Below are 10,072 nucleotides of genomic sequence, written 5' to 3' on the forward strand. Positions count from 1 at the left end.
TAGCCCTATGTTGGTTATTTATTTAACCACTTGAGATTTGTTTAGTTTTTCATATAAATTACTATATCCCATATAAAGCATTAGATACACAAACTTAAGTCAAGCATGCTCCTTGTTTTCAAAGCATCCACAATGCAGTGAAAATGAAAGACACATAAATATTTTAATATAATAAAATTCTAAGATATTTGCAGGCATTAGGATATAGTAGAATATGGGAAGAATTTTCTAAGTAAGACTTTTATATAAGCTTAGTTCTTAATTCACAGAATAAAGATGCTCTCTATATGTATTTTCTTTCAATAATATATAGCATCGACTCTTCAAGACTGCAGTATAAGTGTGGTCATCCTTCAAAATGGAGTTACAGTTAGCTGTTCACCATGAAATCTATGTGGTCTTTTCTTTCTGCATTTCTAACTCCTTTCTTCCAAAGCCATTAACACCACACCAGCAGTAACTCATGTGAATTTTATCTCTTATTCATATGCTGCATTTGGATTTATGTTAACTGCTCCATCTGTCTTTTCTCTACAATGGAATTAAAAGTTTCTAGAAAGCATAAGCACACATGGAATTCATTTCATCTTCTTCCACTGTACAACAAATAATGGGTCTAGGAAATGCTTATGATAATTAGAAAGAAAATTGGTAAGAAAATAGAGAAGCTGAAAAACATTACAAACCAACTAGCTATAATTGACTGTATATAGTGAACAGTTACAAACAGCAGAATACATATTCTATTCAATGTACATTGAACATCCTCCTGGATAAGCTTTATATCAGGGCACAACACAAGTCTCAATAAATTTAAAACAATTGAAATGAAATGACCTTTCAAATCACAATTAGATGAATGTAGAAAAATAAAAATTAAAATTAAACACAGATAAATGGAAATTAGCCAACACATTTTTAAACTCCAGTGGGTCAAATAAGAAATCATAAAAAGGTACAAAATAGAGAAGAAAAAATTAAAATATAGTAAACCATACTTTATGGGATGCAGTGATATCAGTGCTAAGGGAATTTATATCTATAAAACATAAGAATAAAGAACATCTCAAATTAACTGTACACCTAAAGGAATGAAAAAGAGAAAACTAAACCCAAAATGATTAAAAATAAATAAAAATTAGGGTAGAAGTAAAAGAAATAGATATTATAAAAGTAATAGAAGGGATTTAAAAGTAAAAATCTTGTTCTTTGAAAAAAATCACAAGAATTGACCTTTAGCTAGATTGACTGTAAAAATGAAAAAAAAAAAAATAAATAAACGAAGTGTAAGTCAAGTGTAAGTCACTCAGTCCTGTCTGACTCTTTGTGATCCCATGAATTATACAGTCCATGGAATTCTCCAGGCCAGAATACTGGAGTGGGTAGCCTTTCCCTCTAGGCAATCTTCCCAACCCAGGGATGGAACCCAGGTCTCCCATATTGCTGGCAGATTCTTCACCAGCTGAGCCACAAGGGAAGCCCAAGAACACTGGAGTGAGTAGACTATCCCTTCTCCAGGAGGTCTTCCCGCCCCAGGAATCAAACCAGAGTCTCCTGCTTGCAGGTAGATTCTTACCAACCGAGCTATCAGGGAAGCCCTATAAAAATGAAAGGCACCAAATAACTTATTAGAAATGAAAATAGGGGCATTATTACTAATCAGTAATACTGATTATAAGAGAAGACTGTAGATAATTATATACCAACAAGTTAAATAAGCTAGATCACATGAATAAATTCTTATAAATGTATATTTACCAAAACTGATTCAAGAAGAAATAGAAAATTTGAAATGACCTATTATAGGTAAAGTGATTGAAATGGTGATCAGCTACTTCTTAAAGAGAAAACACAGGATAAGTTGGCTTCACTGGTAAATTCTACCAAACATTTGAAGGAGTAACACTAATCCTTTCCAAATTCATCCAAATATATATATATATATATATAAGAGAACCCTTCCTAACCCATTCTGTGAGGTCAATATTACCCTGATACAAAAGCAGAAAATGAAGGAAAATACAAGAAAACTACAGATTAATATTACTAATAAATTTAGATGCCCAAATCCTCAATTAAAACATTAATTAAATCCTCAATTAAAGCATTAGCAAACTAAATCCAGCAACATATTAAAGCACTATATACTCCATGACTAAATGAAAGTCATAGTAAGAAACAGTATTTTAGTGTATAAAAATCAATCCATGAAATGATGGGTGGAGGGGAAAGGCACAGGATTAATTCAGTTGATGCATTAAAAGCATTTGACAAATTATAACACCATTTTGTGCCTAAACACACACATACTGTAAACTAGGAAAAAAAGAAAACTTTCTGAACATCATAAAAACATTTATGAATTGAAAATCATACACAGTGGTATATGATTAATATACACAATGATATCTAAACCACATCTAAAATTATACACAGTGGTGAAAGACAGTGCTTTCTCTTTAAAATCAGAAAGCAGTCAAAAATGGCTGCTTTCATCACTGCTATTGACATCAGTATTTAATACTGTATGTAAATACAGTAGGAATAGACATTATTCATTGACTCAAAAATATGGACTTCTACTCACTGAGGCCACACTTGGCTATGGCCTCTGTTCTGACCAACAGAAACCAGTGCTGAGCACTTGATATGACACCATCCCTGGGGTGATCAGTCAGTTACTGGTGGAAGATTGGTTATACTGAACCACTTTCATTGTGAAAGGGACAGCATTTTGTTGTTACTGGAATAGACACTTACTCTGGATATGGACTTATCTTCCTTGTGCTCAATGCTTTCACCAAAACTACCATCCATTGACTTAACAGTATGGCTTCTGTACGACTAGGGCATTCCATACAGCATTGTTTTGAATCAAGGACTTCACTTTACAATAACAGAAGTGCAGCAATGAGCCCATGCTCACAGAATTCACTGATTTTAACATGTACCCCACCATCCTGAAGTAGTGGGACTGTCAGAATAATGAAATACCATTTTGAAGACTTAGTTACAATGCCAGATATGTAGTAATACCTTTCAGGGACGATGCAAGTTTCTCTAGAAAGTTGTATATGCTTTGAATCACCACAATTACAGTAGAATTCAGTTACAAAAGTGAGGGGGCTTCCCTGATAGCTCAGCTGGTAAAGAATCCACCTGCAATGCAGGAAACCCCAGTTAAATTCATGGATTGGGAAGATCCCTTGGAGAAAGTAAGGCTACTCACTCTAGTATTCTTGGGCTTCCCTTGTAGCTCAGCTGGTAAAGAATCTGCCTGCAATGTAGGACACCTGGATTCGATCCCTGGGTTGCAAAGATCCTGTGGAGAAGGGAACAATTATCCACTCCAATATTCTGCCTTGGAGAATTCCACGAACTGTCTAGTCAATGGGGTCACAAAGAGTCAGACATGACTGAGGACTTTCACAAAAGTGAGGACTATAATTGTCATGAGGATTTCCTCCTTATCTTGTCACACACCCTGGTGGCTCAGCCTGTAAAGAACTCGCCTGCAAAGCAAGAGACCCAGGTTCAAACCCTAGGTCCTGAAGATCCCCTGAAGAAAGGAATGGCAACCCACTCCAGTATTTTTGCTTGGAGAATTCCATGGACAAAGGAGTTTGGTGGGCTACAATCCATGAGGTTGCAAAGAGTCAGACAAGACTGAGCGACTAACACTCTCACTATATACATATTCCCTGGTGGCTCAGAGGTAAAGCTTCTGCCTGCAATGCAGGAGACTCAGGTTTGATTCCTGGGTCAGGTTAAGATCCCCTGGCGAATGAAATGGCAACCAACTTCAGTACTCTTGCCTGGAAAATTCTGTGGGCTAATATCCATGGGGTTACAAAGAGTTGGACACGACTGGGTGACTTCACTTTCACTTTTCATTTGAAAAAGTGAAACATTTTTGCTTTTACTTTGGGCTTCCCTGGTAGCTCAGCTGGTAAACAATATGCCTGCAATGCAGGAGACCTGTGTTCAATCCCTGGGTTGGGAAGATCCCCTGGAGGAGGACATGGCAACTCACTCCAGTATTCTTGCCTGGAGAATCTCCATGGACAGAGGAACCTGGCATGCTGCAGATCATGGGGTCACAAAGAGTTGGACATGACTGACTAAACACATATGTGTATGTCAATTTTATATCAGAGTATCTAACTTATGGGATATCAAGAATAGCAGACATCACTCAAAGACTTGACTTTACTCCCCCTTCTAGAGAATGAGTTAGTATACTTTTGGTTGGATGCAGGATAGATGTAGTGTATTAGGCAACATTATTGCTATTTCTTTATTTATAAATTAAGTATGGTTTAAGGAGATACATTAAAAGGACTTCCCAGGTGGTGTTAGTGGTAAAGAATCCACCTGCCAATGCAAGAGACATAAAAGACGTGGATTTGATCCCTGAATCGGGAAGATCCCTTGGAGGAAGGCACAGCAACACAGTCCAGTATTCTTTCTTGGAGAATCCCACAGACAGAGGAGACTGGAGGACTACAGTCCATGGGGTCGCAAAGAGGCAGATAGTACTGAAGCAAATTAGCACACATGCACGCAAGGAGATGCATATGGGTGGCAAGTTGACAAGGGGGGGACTTATAATTATTAATTGTATATGTCAACTTGACTGGCCACAAGGTACCCAGATTAAATGTTATTTCTAGGTGTGTCCATGAAGATGTTTCCACATAAGATTACCTTTGAATCAATGAACTCAGTAGATTGCCCTCCTCAACATAGATGAGCATCATTCAGTCCACTAGCACCTTACTAGAACAAAAGGTGTAAGAAGAATTTGATTCTTTTTTTTTTTTCCTTGAGCTGAAACATCTCATCTCATTTTCTCTTTCCCTAGGGTTTGTACTAAATTACACCATCTGTTTTCCTGGGGGTCTCTAGCTTAAAGATAATAAATTGTGAGACTTCTCAATCTTCATAAATGTGTGAGTCAATTTCTCCTAATCTCTCTCTTTCATATATATTTGTATATACACATACATGGGGCTTTCCAAGTAACTCAGTGATAGAGAATCTGGTGCATACAACAATTTCTTCTACTTCTTTGGCTTTGGAGAACATTAAGATTTTTAATCATTTTAAGTCTGTAATAATTATCACAGTCTCTCCAATCTAATGCAAACAATATTTAAATTATGTGTCCATGGATTATAATTACACAATTTATTTAGAGATATTTGATCCAAGATATAGTTTCTCAGATTACAAATATTATTGATGTTCTCTTTAAAGTGTTATTATCTATAGATATTTTAAGCCTAAATATATATATATATATATATATATATATATATATATATATATATCTTTTATACACACACCCCTTTAGAAAGCCAATGAAATTATGGTATCAATATATAGTAGTACTATCTTCTCCAGTTGTAGAAAAAGTAAAACAACCTACAGAAAGCATTATTCTAGTATAAAGAAATGTGAAGGGAGTTAGCATCAAATGATATGAGGTGAAAATATTTTCACATTCAGCTGAGGAGCTGAAGGGCAAATAACTCCATTTGTGGAATTTGATGAGCCCTAAAATGTGAGTAATTTCCTTTTATCTCTAAAGAGAGCTGTGAAAGTCTCACATAAGTCTAGCTTCCATTTGGTCCTCCTGTCAACATGATTAACTGAAGTCTTTAAGTGGTTATTATGAGTTCTAATAAGGAGTCTGTGAGTGAATATTTTGTCTTTTAGAGTAACACTTCTGCTTACTCAACTTTGAAGCAAACATTACAAGGCAACAGACACAAGATTGCTAGTGAAAGTTAGTTTTCTAAGATATCACAATCCACTCCTTGAACACAGAGTGTGTTATTGAGAGAAGACTGTTTTTGCCTGGAAAATTCCATGGACAAAGGAACCTGGCAGGTTATAGTCCATGTGGTCACAAAGAGTCAGATACAACTGAGTGACAAAACACACAAACACACACACCTGATACCTTTCATTTGCGGGTGTTTCCTCCCAGGTCAGGAGATTCACATGAACAGCTGAAATATCAAGGGCTCCTACAACCACTTGGGTTACCATGATTCTCAAGGTATGTGTTGCCTTCAAACACTCATTCCCAAAGCCTGCACTGCATCTTGCTGAGTTTATACACCACACATTATTGAAAATAACTGAAAAATAGTAAGCAACTAGTGAAAAATCCAAACTTTAATTTGGCCAGCCCAGGGAGTGTTCTGTGTATCTCACCTTCTAAATTGAAATTCCTTATTTTAAAATAATTAGATATCAGTTCACTCTCTTTAAGTTTTCCAAACTTCTTTAGCTAAAACTGAAGGTTCATTCGTTTGTTTCAAAAAGGAATTTGAGTATGTGTAGTCTTGCAAATTATAAAATTCCATTTTTATCTTCTATTTTTGCATTAATCTTTTTATCAAATGAATTATATTTAATACTATCATTAAAAATATATTTACACAGATATACACCTCCACACGTATGCACACACACCCACTACAGATCAACCCAAGAACAGCCCTCATGTTAATTTTCAACTTTATTCCACTCTTAGCTTTGTACTTGAAGCAACTGATTAACATAAGGTGCAATATACTACAGTGAAACATTGAAATAGTTTTAGGAAAATGATGGCTTCAAAAGAAAGAGTAAAACCAGCATTTGTATATCATAACATTTTAGCATCTTCTTTTCTATATTCTTATGTAAAAAAATGCCTTTTTTTCCTGATGTTTCTTTTAAAATATCTTTTTCTTATCTTTTTTGGTAGGTAAACTGATTTACTGGCTTGCTACCTAAGCATTCCAATAATACGTTGGCCACCTGATGCAAAAACCCGACTCGTTGGAAAAGAACCTGATGCTGGGAAAGACTGAAGGTAGGCGGAGAAGGGGATGACAGAGGATGAGATGGTTGGATGGCATCACTGACTAAATGGACGTGAGCTTGAGCAAGCTCCAGGAGTTGGCGATGGACAGGGAAGCCTGACGTGATATAGTCCCTGGGGTCACAAAGAGTCAGACACGACTGAGCAACTGAATTGATTGACTAACCTAAGCACTGCTACTGGTGAATGGACCTTATCTATGGCTTAAAATATTGAACAAAATTTTCTGTTGTTATCGTTCCTTTGTTTTTTACTTTATTTTGATTTTAGACACCTGGATCTCCTTGTCTGTTAATGGGAGTGACAGGAAAACATGAAATGCAGAAACTATTTTATACAGATAGTTTAGAACTTGTGTATCTTTAGAACACATATAAAAACATAGTGGAAAGACTGTTTATAATAGCCAGGACATGGAAACAACCTAGATGTCCATCAGCAGATGAATGGATAAGAAAGCTGTGGTACATATACACAATGGAGTATTACTCAGCCGTTAAAAAGAATTCATTTGAATCAGTTCTGATGAGATGGATGAAACTGGAGCCGATTATACAGAGTGAAGTAAGCCAGAAAGAAAAACACCAATACAGTATACTAACACATATATATGGAATTTAGGAAGATGGCAATGACGACCCTGTATGCAAGACAGGAAAAAAGACACAGATGTGTATAACGGACTTTTGGACTCAGAGGGAGAGGGAGAGGGTGGGATGAATTGGGAGAATGGCATTCTAACATGTATACTATCATGTAAGAATTGAATAGCCAGTCTATGTCTGACGCAGGATACAGCATGCTTGGGGCTGGTGCATAGGGATGACCCAGAGAGATGTTATGGGGAGGGAAGTGGGAGGGGGGTTCATGTTTGGGACCGCATGTAAGAATTAAAGATTTTAAAATTTAAAAAATAAAAAACTAAAAACAAACAAACAAAAAAATAAATAAATGCTGTGTGACCTTGGGAAAGTAACTTTAAAAAAAAAAAAGAAGTAAAACAAATTTTGAAGGAAGGTTTATGATTTTTTTTTTCTATTCAAAACAGAGCAAAGGGAGATTTGACCAATATTTATCTTATCTGATATCATCAGTCTTACCTGATTTCATTATACCATGTATTTCCAATTGCACACATGAATCCGAAGCATTCTATGATTTCCCAAAGTAGAAGCCATATTATGAAATTAAAAGGCTTTCATCAGGTTACCTTCCCTGATAGCTCAGTTGGTAAAGAATCTACCTGCAATGCAAGAGGCCCCAGTTTGATTCCTGGGTCAGGAAGATCTTCTGGAGAAGGGTTAGTCTACCCACTCTGGTATTCTTCAGCTTCCCTTGTGGCTCAGCTGGTAAAGAATCTGCCTACAATGGGGGCGACCTGGGTTTAATCCCTGGGTTGGGAAATTCCCTGGAGAATGGAAAGGCTACCCACTCCAGTATTCTGGCCTAGAGAACTCCATGGACTGTATAGTCCATGGGGTCACCAAGAGTTGGACATGACTGAGTGATTTTCACTTTCACTTTCATCAAGTTACTATATCTATCAGTGAACATGCTGAAATAAAATCATTGCTTTCTAAGTGAGGTCAAACCTCACCCTGGCAGGCAAATCACCTTGCCAGATCTGCACCACATAGTACAGATGTCTCAGATGATACCACAGTGAAGAGATGGCATATGGTCTGATCTGCTCCGGTAATGAATTAGCCCAACTCTAGAATGTATTTACAGTCTATACCAGTCTGAGAGACTGTGGATGGTAAATGAGAAAAAAAATTGAATTAAGAGAATTTAGTTATGATCTCCAAAGGTCCTTCAATACCTGGGTTATATGATTCTAAAATTCTTGCCAAGAAAATGTCTGATTTAATTGACCAGATAATTTAATTGACCAAATATATCTGTCTATTCAAATCAAAAGATACAGCAGATGTGAGTCCTGCACTGGAGAATTGATAAGGTTAATTATGTGTGTGTTTTCTTTCCAGACAGACCATAAAGAGAGTTAATCATTAAAAGCTTTTTGAAAGTGGAGGATATGGGGTAATACAGCCTAATATTCTACCTAAATCACAGTATTCTTGAATACTATTAATATTAGCTTTTTTCCATATACCCTCTCATATGATTTCATTAGCCAAACCTGATCAGGATAGAATCCTTCTCATGTTTTTAATCATGTTAAGTTTTAAAAGAAGCATCTATAGTATATAAATAAAGCTTTATATACATTCAATATTTAAGGGTAAAACGACATTAACAATACCTATTTTATATCTAATACCTCTCATTACTTTTGCCTGATGTTTTCAACATCTTTTAAAAATATCTTTTAATCCTTAAATTCTGGTTTCATCCTGCATTTCTCCAAGTGATATATTTGGAGAAGAAAACAAGTAATTTATCCTGTATAGTTTCCTGTAGTCTGGAGATACTAATTTTACTAATTACTCAACCAAAATGCTTTTAATACAATGCTATATGTGTATTGCATTGGAGAAGGAAATGGCCACCCACTCCAGTGTTCTTGCCTGGAGCATCCCAGGGACAGAGGAGCCTGGTGGGCTGCCGTCTATGGGGTCGCACAGAGTTAGACACGACTGAAGCGACTTAGCAGCAGCAGCAGCAGCAGCATATGTGCACTGCATGCATGCTCAGTTGTGTCCTACTCTTTTTGACTGCATGGACAGTAGCCTCCATTTAGCATTATATTTCACTTGTTATTTTTCCAACGTTCTTTTATGGGATCTGATTTAATCTGTTTGGTCCATGCATCTCAAGTAAAATTATTAATGAAAATGGCCCCTCTAGGGAATGATAATGAAATACAGGGTTAAAGAAGACAGGTCAATACATTGGTTTAGATTTATGGCAGGCCTGTCCCCCTGGGCCTCTTATAGGGTCCCATGCCAGAGCAAACTGGCCCTGAAGCATTGCCTGGCCCTGCCCATAGGCTGCATACACTAGAGTGCTTTGACAGAGGGAAAAAAAAAGAAAAAGAAAAGAAAAAAGTATAAACCAGGTCAGACTGATCACATGTTTACACTGAGTTGCTTGAGGCTGAGTCTAAAGACTGAGTTGCCATCAAGGTGAAACCCCGGGTATCCTTATCAAACTTCAGTGACAATAAGCAAGGCAAAATTATTTTAAACAAAAATTAATATTAAAATTTAAAGCCATAGAAGATGTAAT

General features: G+C 36.5%; 1 non-coding gene across 1 annotated transcript; it reads left to right on the top strand.

Annotated features, from left to right (window-relative positions):
- The first annotated feature begins 9,732 nt into the window (after nt 1-9,732).
- On the top strand, nt 9,733-9,862 carry LOC138434896 (small nucleolar RNA SNORA42/SNORA80 family). The gene has a single exon (XR_011254954.1). It is a non-coding gene; the product is annotated as a small nucleolar RNA SNORA42/SNORA80 family (small nucleolar RNA).
- Nucleotides 9,863-10,072: the final 210 nt, after the last annotated feature.

The sequence above is a fragment of the Ovis canadensis genome, chromosome 2 (genome assembly GCF_042477335.2).
Source record: "Ovis canadensis isolate MfBH-ARS-UI-01 breed Bighorn chromosome 2, ARS-UI_OviCan_v2, whole genome shotgun sequence".
NCBI lineage: Eukaryota > Metazoa > Chordata > Mammalia > Artiodactyla > Bovidae > Ovis > Ovis canadensis.